This window comes from Tupaia chinensis, unplaced genomic scaffold (assembly GCF_000334495.1).
Source record: "Tupaia chinensis unplaced genomic scaffold, TupChi_1.0 Scaffold138921_1, whole genome shotgun sequence".
Taxonomy (NCBI): domain Eukaryota; kingdom Metazoa; phylum Chordata; class Mammalia; order Scandentia; family Tupaiidae; genus Tupaia; species Tupaia belangeri.
In genome coordinates, this window is record NW_006198812.1 from 381,251 (window position 1) to 396,748 (window position 15,498).

At 42.1% G+C, this 15,498-nt stretch overlaps 1 pseudogene; it reads left to right on the top strand.

Moving 5' to 3' along the window:
• The first annotated feature begins 2,317 nt into the window (after positions 1-2,317).
• Positions 2,318-14,223, top strand: LOC114004602 (transcription elongation factor A protein-like 3; annotated as a pseudogene).
• The last annotated feature ends 1,275 nt before the right edge of the window (positions 14,224-15,498 follow it).

The window sequence follows — 15,498 nt, forward strand, 5'->3', positions numbered from 1 at the left end:
GTGGGTCAGTCGTTGGCTGGTGGTTAAGGTGGTTGCATCCCATATGGCTGGCCATCATGGTTCAAGTTCCAGAACTGGGGGCTTGAGAAACACACCAGGCACATGTGTATTCATGCCCAAAGTCCCAAAAAGAGGGAGAGAGAGAGAAGAGAAGGGATTGCAATATGACCATTCCTCATTGGGAGTGCTTTCTCACTTTCTCTCTCTCTGGCAAAGTACATGTGCCCTCTGGCAAAATTTAAATTGAAAAGAAAAATGAAATGGCTTTATGGGTTAACCAGATGAAGAGAGAATAAAATCTTAGTATGCAAAGATCTAGAAAGAGTTTCACTTCCACTCTTAAAAAAAAAAAATAAAATGATAGGCCAGCATGTGGCTTAGTGGTTAAGGTGCTGGATTCCCATGGCCGACCACAGTTTGAGTTCTGGACCTGGAGGCTTGAAAATCATGCCAGACGTGTGTGCACACGTGCCCAAAATTCCTGAGATGAGAATGGAGAGGAAGGGATTGCTGGATGGCCATCTTCCCTGGGGGGCAAGTTCTCACTTTCCCTCTCTGTCTCTTTCCACACGTGCACTCTCCCTATGGCAAAAACTAAACCAAAACAAACAACATCAGATAAATTGCAAGTTTGCTACATTAAAAAAAAATTAACGTTTTTGCCATAGGGCATGTGTGCTTGCCAGACAGAAACAGAGACACAGAGAGGGGCTGAGACTTCACCCTCTGAGGGGGGTGACCACACCACAATCCCTTCTCCTCCATTTTCCTCTCAGTGTTTTGGGTGCACATACACACACTCCTGGCATGATTTTCAAGACACTGGGCCCAGGACTCGAATCGTGGTTAGCCATGTGGGAATCCAGTGCCTTAACTACTACAGCACCTCTGGCCCCAGGTTTACTACATTTTTGGAACCATCAGAGAGCTGAGTTCACAGGGCAGCAATTACCTGAAATTTAAAGATGGATGGGGTCTGCGGAGAAGCATAGGTGGCGCGTACTCGCTGACCTGAGGCAGGGATGGCCGGCAGAAGAGCTCAGCTGGAGTCCGTAAAGAACTGGTGGAGAATGGGTGTGGGTTGGTGAGAGAGGGTGGGGCTCCTGGGACTTGGTATTTAGAGGGAGTTTGCACCTTCCTGGGGGCTTTTCTCCACTGAACCCCCCAGGCCTTCATGGAAGAGACAGGCTGAAGTCCTGAGGAGGAATTCCTTCACATAGCAGGCCTGGAGGAGACAGAAACAGCCACTGCCGAAGGACAGGGTCTTACCCAGACCCCTCTCCCCAGATCCCTGTTAGTGCAAAAACCTTAATCTACAGGAGAAAGGGCAAAACACCATTTACCTTAGACCACTGACGAAACTTAGGAAAGGAAGGAAATAGAAAACAAAAACTCTTTATTCTGATGAAGGGACAGAAATACAGGAAACAAGAACTAAGAAATTGTGGCCAGGACCACCAGAGGGAGTAATAGTTACATCACTGGACTCCCACATAGCCAACCACAGTTCGGGTCCTGGACCTGGCGGCTTAAAACTCATGCCAGGTGTGTGTGTGGGCGTGCCCAGGATCCTGAGAGAAAAATGAAGGAGAAGGGATTGTGGCATGGCCATCCTCCCTGGGGGGAGATTTCTCACTTTCTGTCTGTCTCTCCAGTAAGTGCACACACCCTATAGCAAAAATCTCTCAAAAAATGAATAAATAAAAAGAATTGGTGGCCAGTAGAGGTACTCCTTAAACGTTAAAGAAGTTCTTAGGAGAAATGTAGAAATGTGACCTGAGGTGGAGGTAGAGATGCATGTCCAACGATGGCTCACAAGAGAGAAAGATGCGGGAGAGCCAGGGTGGATCTCCCTGGTGCCGTCTGTGTGTCCCAGTCTTAGCTGTATTTCAGAGATGTTTAGCACCGGCTCTGACTGAGTTGAATTCTTTTTTCTTTTTTTTTCTTTATCATCATTATTTAAAATGTTGGTACAAGGCACACACTATGAGAGAGAGTGTGTGAGAAGGCAAACCGACAGATCTGGGAGGGAACCACAGTCGGCCATTTGGGAGTCTAGCACTTTAACTACCACATCACCTGCTGGTCCTCATGTTCAGTTCTTACCTGGGGTAGTCATTCAGATCCCCTCACTGAGGTCCAGCTTCCATACCCAGATCAGAAGGAAAACCTTTGATCTTCTAGCCCTGGAGTAGTCACACCTTCCTTCCAGGTGCTGGTCCTGTTAGTCAGTGAGCTCCTTAAAGGTTCCAGCTGGCTGGGGGCGGGCCTAGGGAGCACTTGCAGGGAGCAGAGCAGTGGAGTGGAAGCTATGGCAATGGCGGCAGCCGCAGAGGAGTCCACAGCACTGGAGGCCGGAGAAGTCGGAGCTCACCGGGAAAGAGCTGGAACCTGCAGCTGCACAGTGAGACTCTACCTCCGTGGAAAATATCCGGTATGTAAGTTACCCCGATAGTAAACTTTCATCCAATCCACAGGCCACACAGGCCCACAGAGGAGCGCTGGAAATGGAATAAATGAAGGTAAAGTAAAATGCCTTTAACATTTTAAAATTATTCTACAAGATAAATATCAGTGGTAAAAATGGTAGCAATGTATTGTGAATGGAGAGGATACAGAAACGTAAAGTATATTGACAGTAGTACAAAGATTAGGGAGCCAGACGCTGGTGCAAAGGTCTGCAGTTGGACACACGTGAGAAGGGTTCCCGTTGTGAAAAGAAAAATGTCGGACAATGTAGTTTAGCAGAACTTGATTTAGCAAAAACGATTGGAATAGAGCAACTCTTAGAATGGCTTCCAAAGACCTCCAGATAACTATGATGGGGTGACATTTATGTGCGAGAAAGGGAAAGTGAGGTACAGAAAAAATGGAAGTGAGGAATGAGGTAGAGAAATAACTGGATTGATTACCGCTTGGTGTTTGCCTGCGTTAACACAGTTGAAAAGGTGGGCTGTCTGATTGAGGGTGGCTGCTGTAACTGGCTGTACCTTAGCGACTTGTTAATGAAGAGGACTTCCAGCTGAGGTTGTGGTTTATCTATAGGAGCCCAGGTAGCTAAGCATGGTGGTTATCTCAGGCCAATATAGTTTAGTTTAACACAGGTTTGTGTCTTGGACTTCATGTGCCCAAGATGTGAAGACCCTATTGGTGAGCCTGCCTACCTCTCTCTCTCTCTCAAGAAGTAAATGGAAAAAGAAAGCGAAGAATTGTAGAATAAAAATAATCATGAGTTGGGACCCTCAGGCGAAGTGGTGGGTGGGGCTCTGGACTCCCACATGGCCTTTTGCTGTTCGAGTCCCAGACCTGGCAGCTTGCTTTCTCATTTTCTCTCTTTCAGTCTCTGGTGAGTGCAAATACCCTATAGCAAAATTTAAAAGATAATAAAATCATCATGAGCAAGATGGTAACTTTTTCATTGAACCATAACAATATGCACATCAGATATGGATGATCTAAACACATCAATTAAAAGAATTTGTCAGATTGGAGGAAAAAACAAGACTAATATATGCTGTCTTTAAGAAAACACCTTAGATATAAATGCATAGATAAGTTAAAAGAATTTAAATAAAAAGATGTACCATGCACATACTAACCCAAAGATAACTGGAGTGGCTATGTTAATAGCAGACAAGAATTCAGCAAGAGGTGTTACCAGGAAAAAGGAGAAACATTATATAATGATAGACATTAATGTCAGGAATTGACAGAATAAGTAGTTAGTCAACAATAAAGATCTAAACAGCTTTGTCAGCTGACTTGGCCTAATTGATATTATGTAACATTCTACCCAACAGTAGTGGAAGACACAGTGTTTTCAAATGCACTTGGAATGTTCACCAAGAACCATATTTTGAGCCAAAAACACAAATCTTAGCAAGCTTCTTTTTTTTTTAAGAGATTTTTTTGCTGTAAGGCACCTGCGTTCACCAGGAGGAGAGAGAGAGACAGACAAAAAGTGAAAAATCACACCTCAGGGGGGATGGCCATGCCGCAGTCTCTTCTCCTCTAGTCACCCCTTGGGGTTTGGGGCACGCACGCACATGTGCCCAGCGTGAGTTTTAAGGCACTGAGTCCGGGACTGAAACTGCAGTTGACTATGTAGAAGTCCAGCAATGCAACCTTTACATCATCTGCTGATCCCCTTAGCAAGTTGTAAAGCATTAAAATAATATGAATATGACCTTTGCCATCATGAAAGTAAAGTAGGTGTTATTAACCAAAATCTGGAAAATCTCTGAGTATTTGGATATTGAACATCATACTTTTTAAATAGCCCATGTGACAAAGTGGAAGTCTCAGCTCAAATCTAAAAATGCATAATCTGCTTCCTGCTGGAGAAACTAGGGAAAGGAGAACAAGTGAAAACCAAATTGAATAGGAAAATTGAAACCAAAGCAAAAAAAAAAAATTAGTAGAAATTAAGAAAATTGAAGATAAAAAAGTAGAGAAAGTCAATGAACCCCAAAGTTGGCTCCTTAAAAAGATTGACAAAATTGGTATGCTTTTAGCCAGATTAACCAAGAGAAAATAGACACAAATTTCCTATTATCAGCAACAAAAGAGAGAAATTGCTATTTATCCCAAAGACACTAAAAAGGTAAGGGAATGCTATGAACAACTCTCTGATGACATATTTAACAATTTTTATTCCTTAAATGTCACAAATGGGGGCCAGCAGGTGGTATGGTGGTTAAGGTGCTGGATTCCCACATAGTCAACTGTGGTTTGAGTCTCGGACCTGGTGGCTTGAAAAACCATGCCACGCACATGTTTGTGCATGCCCCAGATCCTAGGAGGAAAATTGGATTGCGGCATGGCCATTCCCCCAGGGATGATTTTTCACTTTCCCTCTCACTGTTTCTCTGTCTGTCTCCAGCAAGCTCACATGCCCTGTGGAAAAAAAATTACAAATGATCATAAACTTGAGGGAACATATAATTGTAATAATCAAGTATGTGTGTGTGTATTTAAGAAAATTAAATTATAAACCTTGAAATATTCAACAATAAAAAAATAAACAACTTAAGGAAAGCCCCAGATAGTTTCATCGGAAAAATCTACCAGATGTTTAAAGATGAGATAGCACTAATTATACACAATATGTTCTATAAAATAGAGAAGGTAACACATCTCGGTCCATTGTTATGAGGCCAGACTTACCTTGATAGCAATTTCAGACAAAGACAGTTTTTAAAACTATAATCCAGTACCCCTCCTGAATGCAATGCAGAAATTCTCGGCAAAATAACTAGAAATATATAAAATGACTGTGATACAACATGAACAAGCAATGTTTATCCTGAGAAAGCAAAGCTGGTTCAATTTTTTTCTTAAATCAGTTCATGGAGCTAACCTTGTCACACAATAGTTAAGCCCTGCACAGAGGATCCCACATGGCTAACCAAGGTTCAAGTCCCAGCAGTGGCTTGAAAAATATGCTGGGTGCATGTGTGCATGCCCAGGATTCAGATGGGATGGAGAATCCAAAGAAAAGAGATTGTGCCAGGCCTTGTTGTAGGGGGGATAGGAAGCACTTCTTTCTCCCTGCCCTGTCTCATACACCACATATATCCTCTGAATGTTAAATAAATACATTTTCTGTCATATTAACAGCCTTAAGAAAAGCCACATGATCACACCAATTTGTGCCAAAAAGGCATTTGACAAACATCAACATCCATTCATGATAAAACATCTCAGCAAAATAAGAGATGGAAATTACTAAGGACCTGTGCATTTTACCCTATAGTTAAGACACCAGATGGCAAAAGACTCAATGTTTTCTCACAATACTGAGAACAAGATAAGAATTCTTTCATACCACTCTCTTCAACATCTTCCTGGAAGTCCTAGTCAGTCCAATAAGGCCTTAACAAGAAATGAAATAGGGACCAGCAGTTAGCGTAATGGCTATGTCGCTGGACTCCCACGTAGTCCACCACAGTTCGCGTCCCAGACCTGGTGGCTTAAAACTCACGCCGGGCACGTGTGTGTGCGTGCCCAAGATCCCGAGAAGAGAATGGAGGAGAAGGGATTGCGGCATGGCCATCCCCCCTGGGGGGTGATTTCTCGCTTTCCGTCTCTCTGTCTCTCTCTTTCTGACGAGCACACGCACCCTATAGCAAAAACCTCTCCAAAAAAAAAAAAGACAAAAAAAAAGAAATAAAATTGTCCCTACTCAGACAAGATTGTTTATGTAAAAAACAAATACAAAAACCCCGAAGATTCCACAAAAATTCCACCTATAATTAATAATGTGTTCTTAATCATGACATGAATATTCTCCCTATCCCTCTTTGTGTGTGAGACCATTGTTGATGTTTCACTATCCAGCATCCAAACTATTGTGTGTGTGTATAAATATACATACATGTATCTCTACACCATTTTAAAAAATTTGCTAGAGGATACATGTACTCAGCAGAGAGGAGGAGAAAGTGAGAAATTTAGTGCTGCAGTCTCTTCTCCTCCGTTCTTCTTTTGAGATTTTGTGTGCGCATGCATATGTACCCAGCATGTTTTTCCTTTTTTTTTTTTTTTTGGAGGGGTTTTCGCTGTAGAGCGCGTGCGCTCGCCAGACAGACAGAGACATAGAGACAGAAAGCGAGAAATCACCCCCCAAGGGGGATGGTCATGCCGCAATTCCTTCTTCTCCATTCTCTCGGGATCTTGGGCACGCACGCACACACGCCCGGCATGAGTTTTAAGCCACCGGGTCTGGGACGCGAACCATGGTCGACTACGTGGGAGTCCAGCGACATAGCCATTACGCTAACTGCTGGTTCCCCCCAGCATGTTTTTCAAACTACCAGGTCCAGGAAGCTCAAACTGCACAGTTGACCACATGGGTTCTATCTTAACCACACCACCAATTGACCCCCAAAGAATATTTCTATTTAAGGGGAATTTCAAAGTATATGGGAGATGGGAGGCAAAGTCCTATTTCCTAGTATTGGTGTTTAAGAAGCAGATTTTTTTCTCCCTATCTTGTGGCAGTAACATTTAGGTGTAACCCTGTGACTGATCAGATGCTTTCACCCTGGGCTCAACTTTTTAGAAACAAAACTAAGCAGGGGGCAGTTGGAGACTTTTCACAGGGACAGCAAAACCAGGAGTCCCTTAGTACAGAGATGTGTGTCCAAGGATGCTAGGACTTAGTTGATAACATGTTAGGTTGGACCTCTGGCATGAACTTGGCTCCTCACCACCCGTTGTTCTGCCCAGCTGCTGAGCCTAGTCCTCTAGCTTTCTTGTTGATCCTATGAACTAGCTGGTATCCTTCTAATAAAGTTATTTTCTGCTCGATACCCAGAGTTTTTTTCTCTTTTTGGTGTCAACAGTTGTGTGTGTGTTGAGTATACATGTTTAAAAAATGAGATGATATTTATATTCTGTTGTTTTATTTACTTAACCATATATATTATCAACATTTTTCCATGTCCATAATGTTGCTATGTTTAGTCAGTTTTCACGTCTTATCATTTATGGGGATTTATATATTTAACCAGTCTCATAATTGGATGTTAAGATTGCTTCTACTATTTGTTATAAACAATATTGCTATGAATGTCTATCCATATAAATCTTTTATAATTTGACTATTTCCCTAAAGTGAAATCTTAGATGTCAAATTGCCATATCAATGGCTAGTTACATTGTTAAGGCTTTGCCAAATTTCTTTTCCTCTCTTCCCCCAAAAATGTTGTCAACTTGTACTATATTACTTATATACATTGATTTCCGTGGGCATGATTGACACTGATTATTTTCTTTGTTTTAGTCTTTCTAAAATTTTGGAGTTAGTACTTATAGTCAACAGTTTTGCAGATGTTTAGTATTTTTTATAATTGTTTTGTGAATGACTGCAAATTTCTTTTGTCTGTAATCCTCTGAGAAAAGGAATCTACATACTAATTTATAAGTACTCCATTTATGTTAAGGCATCTATGTGTGTATCTTCCATCTCTCCATTGAGCTTCATACCATATATAATAAAGACATAATTGCCATGTATATTGCTATTTTCCTCCAATTTTTCATTTGTGGTCTCTGCTTTGTTTATTCCATTTTGGATTTCTTTTAATTTTTCTGTAGTCTAATAATAATACTTTATTGTTTCTGTCTTTGGATAATGTTTCAAAATAACTTGCCTATTCTAAGTTGACAACAGTATTTATGTTTTTTAGTGGTACTTAGAGTTTTGTTTTCTTACTAAGATAATTCTTATAAAAATAATTTTGCTATCAAGTGTAAGGTAGCTACCTTATTTTCTTTAAACTTACTAAATTCTTAAATATGTTTGACTCTGTGAACTCTATAGAGTTTTCTTGCTGCCTGATTGATCTATGCTATGACTAAATTGTTCAATTCATTCAACAATTCACAAAATTAAAATGTTTTAATATCTGATTAAAACTCTGTAACTTCTTTGTTTCTCTCTTTGTAATGCATCCTTTTCTCTGGTTGCCCGTAAGACTTTAGGTTTTAGCAATCTGAATAAAATATATGCTTGCTTTTTTGTTCATTTATTTTGGATTATCCTTCATGCATTCTCTAAATTTCTTGGATCTGTAACATGATGTCTTTCATTCTTGAAAGCTTTGGATCACTATCTTTTCAAATATTTCTTTTGCCTTGTTTTCTTCTTATAGAATTCTAATTAGAGTATTTTAAAAGGCTTATTTTTTTTCATGATGGCACATGTACATGCATGAGAGAGAAAGTAAGAGAGAGAAGCACCCTCAACAGGGTCTTGTCATGCCGTGATCCTCTTCCCCTCAGCCATCCAGCTCATCAGGGTCCTGGGTATGTGCTTGCATGCCTAACATGTTTTTTTTTTTTTTTTGCCTAACATGTTTTCAAGACCGGTCCAGAGATCTAGACCTGTAGTCACCCATGTGACTTCAAGCACTTCAGTTCAGAGTATAGTTCACTGACTGTACCACCCAGCGGGGCCACGGTTGAGAGTGTTTGATAGTGTTCTACAGATCTTGGGTTCTCTGGTTTTTTTCCTCGCTTTGTATTTCAGTTTGGTTCATTCTACTGACCTTAATTTACCATTCTTTCCTCAGTCATGTCAAGGATATTGATTAATCTACTGAAAGTTTTCTTCATCTTTATTGCTGTTTTTTTTTTTTTTTCTAACATTTTCATTTGATTCATTCTTATGGTTTCCATTTCTCTGGTAAAATTACTGATCTGTTCTACAGATTGTCTTTTCCATTAGAGCCTCTAATATACTAAATATCATAGATACTTTAAATTCCCTATTTGATATCCATCTGGATAATTTCTGAGTCTGGTTCTGCTGATTCTTTCATCTCTTGACAGAGGATTTTTTTTAATCCCTTTTTTGTGATTCTCCTGGTTTTTAATAGAATACAAGATGTGCATAGAATAGAGAAGACAGAGGCTAATAGTATGTGTGCCTGGAAATGGAACTGCATCTTCTTTTGATAGATTGAATGAATATGATCAGGATTTGAGCTGGGTTGGGGTTTTCTTGTTGCTGTGATTTTATTCACTATATTACCAAACTCAAGTTTGTTTGTTTGTTTTAAAGAATTATTTATTTAATTCCATTTGTCATTATTTGTTTTTTGAATTTTGGCCCGAGAGAGAGAGAGAGAAAGGGAAAGTGAGAAAGCAGGCTGCCAGGTCCAGTTCTTGAACCACAGTCGGCCATGTGGAAGTCCAGCACTTCTATCCATCACGCCACCTGCTGCCCCCCCCGGACTCAAGTTTTTAAGCATCATCTTATATTTATGACTTATGGTCATGACTGGAGTGTCAGAGGGTTTTCTCTCAGTATTCCTCTTCACCCTCGGGTTTTATTCTTCACTTTGTGTCTGTGCCGCAGAAAGGGTCTTTCTCCATGCCTGTGTCCCCCAGTCCTGGGGTAGACTGCTGCCCCTTGTTACTTGGTATACTGGGGATATTGAGGTGTGTTTGGTCCAAGTACATCCTCCTGCTTTGGCAGGACCTGTGTCTGGGTCTCATGAGTGAAACTTCTCAATAATTCTGCCTCTTCTCCTGTGGCAGCCAAACTCAGCTTTGTGTCATGTGCAGCAAGAATATCCTGCCCTTCTCTTACTGGTCAAATACTCCTTATAAGATCTGGGGCCCAGGACTGTTTCCTGCCCTTTCCTCAGGAATAGAATTTTGTGGGGTTTTTTGTTTTTTTGTTTGTTCATTTGGTTTTGTCTTTTATGCACCTCCTAGCTATAGTGAGTCTCCATCTGTGCCCTTAGTCAAACAGGGCTCACTGACCCTTCCCAGTGACAGAAGAGGAGAAGGGTCTAGGTGTGGTCTGTGCCTTTTCTTTGGCAGTGTTGCTCCCCTTCCCCGGGCCTGCACCATGGATGAAGGCTTCTTTGGTCTCCTGCCGCCAGCTTTGAATCCTTTCTCAATCAATGGCTGGAGGCCAATGGAGAAGAGACTGAAAGTGGGTGTGAATTCCTTTTGTATTTGCAACTCCCAGGAATGCTATACTTTCTTGCTAGTTAACTTTTGGCCTCTAGTAATGTGTTAAAATATTTAGCTGAATTTGTTTAATTTTGTTGGTATGGTGCTCAGTGTCTCTTCTTCCCAAACTCAACCACAGGCCCTTGCTTATATCCATCTCTCTGTGCAAAGGCTTTATTTTTTAGATTTCAGTTTTTAATTTATTTCTCTATGGCCTTGACTTTCTAATGAATTCGAGAAAATTCATAGTTTTGTAGTTCATTTGCTGTTTTGTTGTTGTTACTATGGGAGAGACACTATTTTCAGCTTTCTATTATACATACTAAGCAGGAGTGGAACTCATATGTTTTCATATCTATAGGGACCAGCAGTTAGTATAATGGCTATGTTGCTGGGCTCTCATGTAGTCGACTGCAGTTCGAGTCCTGGACTCGGTGGCTTAAACTCATGCTGAGCGCGTGTGCGTGCGTGCCCAAGATCCTGAGAGGAGAATGGAGGAGACAGGATTGTGGCGTGACCATCCACCCTGCGGGTGATTTTTCACATTCTGTGTCTCTGTCTTTCTGGCGAGTGCCACACCTTATAGCAAAAATCTCTCGGGGAAAAAAATCTATTCAAGCATGGTACCCTATCCTTATCGAGAGAGAGAGAGAAAGGGAAAGTGAGAAAGCAGGCTGCCAGGTCCAGTTCTTGAACCACAGTCGGCCATGTGGAAGTCCAGCACTTCTATCCATCACGCCACCTGCTGCCCCCCCCGGACTCAAGTTTTTAAGCATCATCTTATATTTATGACTTATGGTCATGACTGGAGTGTCAGAGGGTTTTCTCTCAGTATTCCTCTTCACCCTCGGGTTTTATTCTTCACTTTGTGTCTGTGCCGCAGAAAGGGTCTTTCTCCATGCCTGTGTCCCCCAGTCCTGGGGTAGACTGCTGCCCCTTGTTACTTGGTATACTGGGGATATTGAGGTGTGTTTGGTCCAAGTACATCCTCCTGCTTTGGCAGGACCTGTGTCTGGGTCTCATGAGTGAAACTTCTCAATAATTCTGCCTCTTCTCCTGTGGCAGCCAAACTCAGCTTTGTGTCATGTGCAGCAAGAATATCCTGCCCTTCTCTTACTGGTCAAATACTCCTTATAAGATCTGGGGCCCAGGACTGTTTCCTGCCCTTTCCTCAGGAATAGAATTTTGTGGGGTTTTTTGTTTTTTTGTTTGTTCATTTGGTTTTGTCTTTTATGCACCTCCTAGCTATAGTGAGTCTCCATCTGTGCCCTTAGTCAAACAGGGCTCACTGACCCTTCCCAGTGACAGAAGAGGAGAAGGGTCTAGGTGTGGTCTGTGCCTTTTCTTTGGCAGTGTTGCTCCCCTTCCCCGGGCCTGCACCATGGATGAAGGCTTCTTTGGTCTCCTGCCGCCAGCTTTGAATCCTTTCTCAATCAATGGCTGGAGGCCAATGGAGAAGAGACTGAAAGTGGGTGTGAATTCCTTTTGTATTTGCAACTCCCAGGAATGCTATACTTTCTTGCTAGTTAACTTTTGGCCTCTAGTAATGTGTTAAAATATTTAGCTGAATTTGTTTAATTTTGTTGGTATGGTGCTCAGTGTCTCTTCTTCCCAAACTCAACCACAGGCCCTTGCTTATATCCATCTCTCTGTGCAAAGGCTTTATTTTTTAGATTTCAGTTTTTAATTTATTTCTCTATGGCCTTGACTTTCTAATGAATTCGAGAAAATTCATAGTTTTGTAGTTCATTTGCTGTTTTGTTGTTGTTACTATGGGAGAGACACTATTTTCAGCTTTCTATTATACATACTAAGCAGGAGTGGAACTCATATGTTTTCATATCTATAGGGACCAGCAGTTAGTATAATGGCTATGTTGCTGGGCTCTCATGTAGTCGACTGCAGTTCGAGTCCTGGACTCGGTGGCTTAAACTCATGCTGAGCGCGTGTGCGTGCGTGCCCAAGATCCTGAGAGGAGAATGGAGGAGACAGGATTGTGGCGTGACCATCCACCCTGCGGGTGATTTTTCACATTCTGTGTCTCTGTCTTTCTGGCGAGTGCCACACCTTATAGCAAAAATCTCTCGGGGAAAAAAATCTATTCAAGCATGGTACCCTATCCTTATTTTTCTTTTGAAATTTTTCTTGGCTCTTCTCACATATCTATTATCTTAAATACACTCGAGAATGATTTTCTCAATTTCTTCATCTCCTTACCTCTCAGAATTTTTTTTTTATTTTATATTGAAATGACATTAAAATATGGGGGACTGGAGTCAGCAGATTGTGTGATCAAGGTGACTAGCTCCTACATGGCCAGCTTCAGAGTTTGAGACCTGGACTTGGCAGCTTGAAAAATCATACCGGAAGTGTGTGTGTGTGTGTGTGTGTGTGTGTGTGTGTGTGTTCCCAAAATCCCAGGGGAGAAAGGAGAAGAAAGGATAGCAGCATGGTCATCCTCTCTGGGAGGATGATTTCTCACTTTTCCTCTATCTGTCTCTGTCTCTGACTCTCTGGTGAGAGACATGCCCTATAGCAAAAAACTAAAATATATGTTTTAGAGACACAGTGATGATGCAACTGGTTCCACATAACAAGACCCTGGATTCATATCTAGGGACCTCCCCGAGCATGCCAGGTAGGCACAAGCCCATGATCCAGACCTGGAACTGGAGGTGGATTGTGGTGTGGGGATCCTGTTGAAGGTGTTCTCTCTCTCAAAATAGATGAACTTAAATATGTATGTACATATGTATATTTGGAACTAGTGTTAATATATGTAGACTAGTTTGTATCCCAGGTGTTGTTGAAACTCCATCCATAAGATCTGAATCTGGCATCCAGGGCACATTGTGATCGGAAAAATACCTCAAAGGCCAATCTGCTTCTAAATCCTACCCAATTTACTCTGGTGCCTTGAAATTCTAGTATTAGGGTGACGAGAAATATCTCTAGAACTTTAGGGGATTACAATGTATGTGTTTGTGAGATCCCGGCACTGGCGGCTCAGCTCACCCACACAGAATCAGCTCCCTGATGGCTGGTGAGCAGCTAGTAGGTTTCCACAAGCCAGAAAAGGCACACGCCTGTCCCAGGTCCCTGGAGGTCTGTTCCCATTGGTCCCAACATTCTGAGAGGCCTGAAAAGGAGGAATGACCTGTCCAGAATCCCTGTCGGACGAGTGAAGGAGGTGAAGTCTTAACATAGAAAAACACTGCAATAAAAATGGAGAAAATTGGAAAACAAGGGAGAACCAGAGGTAGAGTAAGAAGATGAAAAAAAGTCAGACAAAGAAGAAAAGCTGAATGAAAGCTGGAAGGGGAGGAGGAGGGAGAGTCAGATGATGAGGGAACTAGGGGAGGAAAAGCTAGCGAAGCACAGTAAGTCCGAGGTGGGGAAGGTCCAAGGTAAGGGCAAGCCTGACTCCCAGGTCAGGCCTGAGAGTGAGCCGCAGGCCCTGCCGAGGATTATGTGGCCTGCAAAGTGAAATGAGAGACCATTGGAACTAACGATTCTCTGAAGGACTCAGGAAGATTTACAGGAGAGGCATTTGAGTAGTGAGGAGACAATGAGAGAAGGTGGAGAATGTGTCAGACTCAGGAAGGGCTTGGGCAAAAAGCAGAAAACAGGTGGTTTTCCTTGGAGGCAAAGAAATATACAGGATTCATTCACCCCCAGGGGCTAGAACGATGTCAGGGGAGTGAGGGGTAAAGGTAGCGGCAGAGGGGCTTACATGATATCCCATACCTTTAATGCCTTTGGCCTTCAACTCCAACTTTTCTGATGGGAATATTGCCAGCCCTGCTCCTCCTGGTAGGTGTTTGCCGGGTCCTGAGCTTTAACCTTAAGCTGAAACTCTACTTTAGGTGCCATGCTCGTTACCAGCAGCCTTTCTACCCAACTGCAGTGCTCTGACTTGACTTTAGTAGAGGGTTTTCACCCATGTGCATGGATGAGATATATCATACATTATAAAATATCAAAGTTGGCAGAACTACAAAAAAAAAGAAATGTACGCGGTTTGCATCGGAAAGACCAACATAATGACTACTTGTGCAATCATCCTCCACCTACAATTCAGGTCCCGCAACTGGACAAAGCTTTGTGTGAATTGAGTAAGGAGAGGGATTCTGTTAAGAATAGGCGAGCTGGAAGGGAACTACTGAATTGGAACTGTGAGCACCTGGGTAGTTGAGAAGGAGGACTCTAAATCTTCATATGGAAAGGAGGAGAGGACAAAAGCCCCACAACCACCTCTGGTTGTCACACGTCAGTCTAGCAGTCAGAGGAAAGCCCAAGCCAGGCCAGATGAGGCTGCTCAGAACAACTGTGGCTGTCTGGAGCGAGTGGGACAGGGAAAGCCTCGCCAAGAGGAAACAGTAATTATCATGTCTGTTCATGTGCACTCCCATCGCCCTTGTATCTGTGAGTCTCTTGGAATAGCATGAATACAGCCATCAACAATTTCAGAAAGAATTTTCCAGTGGGGAGATAGAGAAATAAAAAAAGAGGAAGGAAAAAAAAAGCCCCTTGATGTTTCCCACAGACAGCATTAGAAATAGAAAAATGATGCAATTTAGTAAAAGATGGTGATCCTTGTTTGACCCAGGACATTTCACGACCCAGGGTGCCTCACTGCTCAGGAACGCAAAAGGCGTGGACAGTCACATCTAGGCCTTTGGGTTTTTAAAATGCAACAATTTTTTAAAAATAAATTAATATTTAATTTTCAACCAACTCCAGCACCTCATTAAGGAGGGGGCTATTCTTTGCCAGACTTGTCCAGGGGATCCTGCTGGGTTTGAGTGTAGGTGTCAGCAAACATTTCCCAGTGTGTTCGAATGGGGAAATATTTATTTTGTAACTCTCCTCCCTAACCAAAAATACAGTTATGTGACATACTTTATATGGCCGAGGAGATTTGGACTAAGGTTTCATATCCATAATGAACCCTAGTATTGGGAAAAAAATGTTTTAAAAGTGTTTTTTCTTTGGCATGAACAGGATGCTACATCCTGGAAGAAAGGC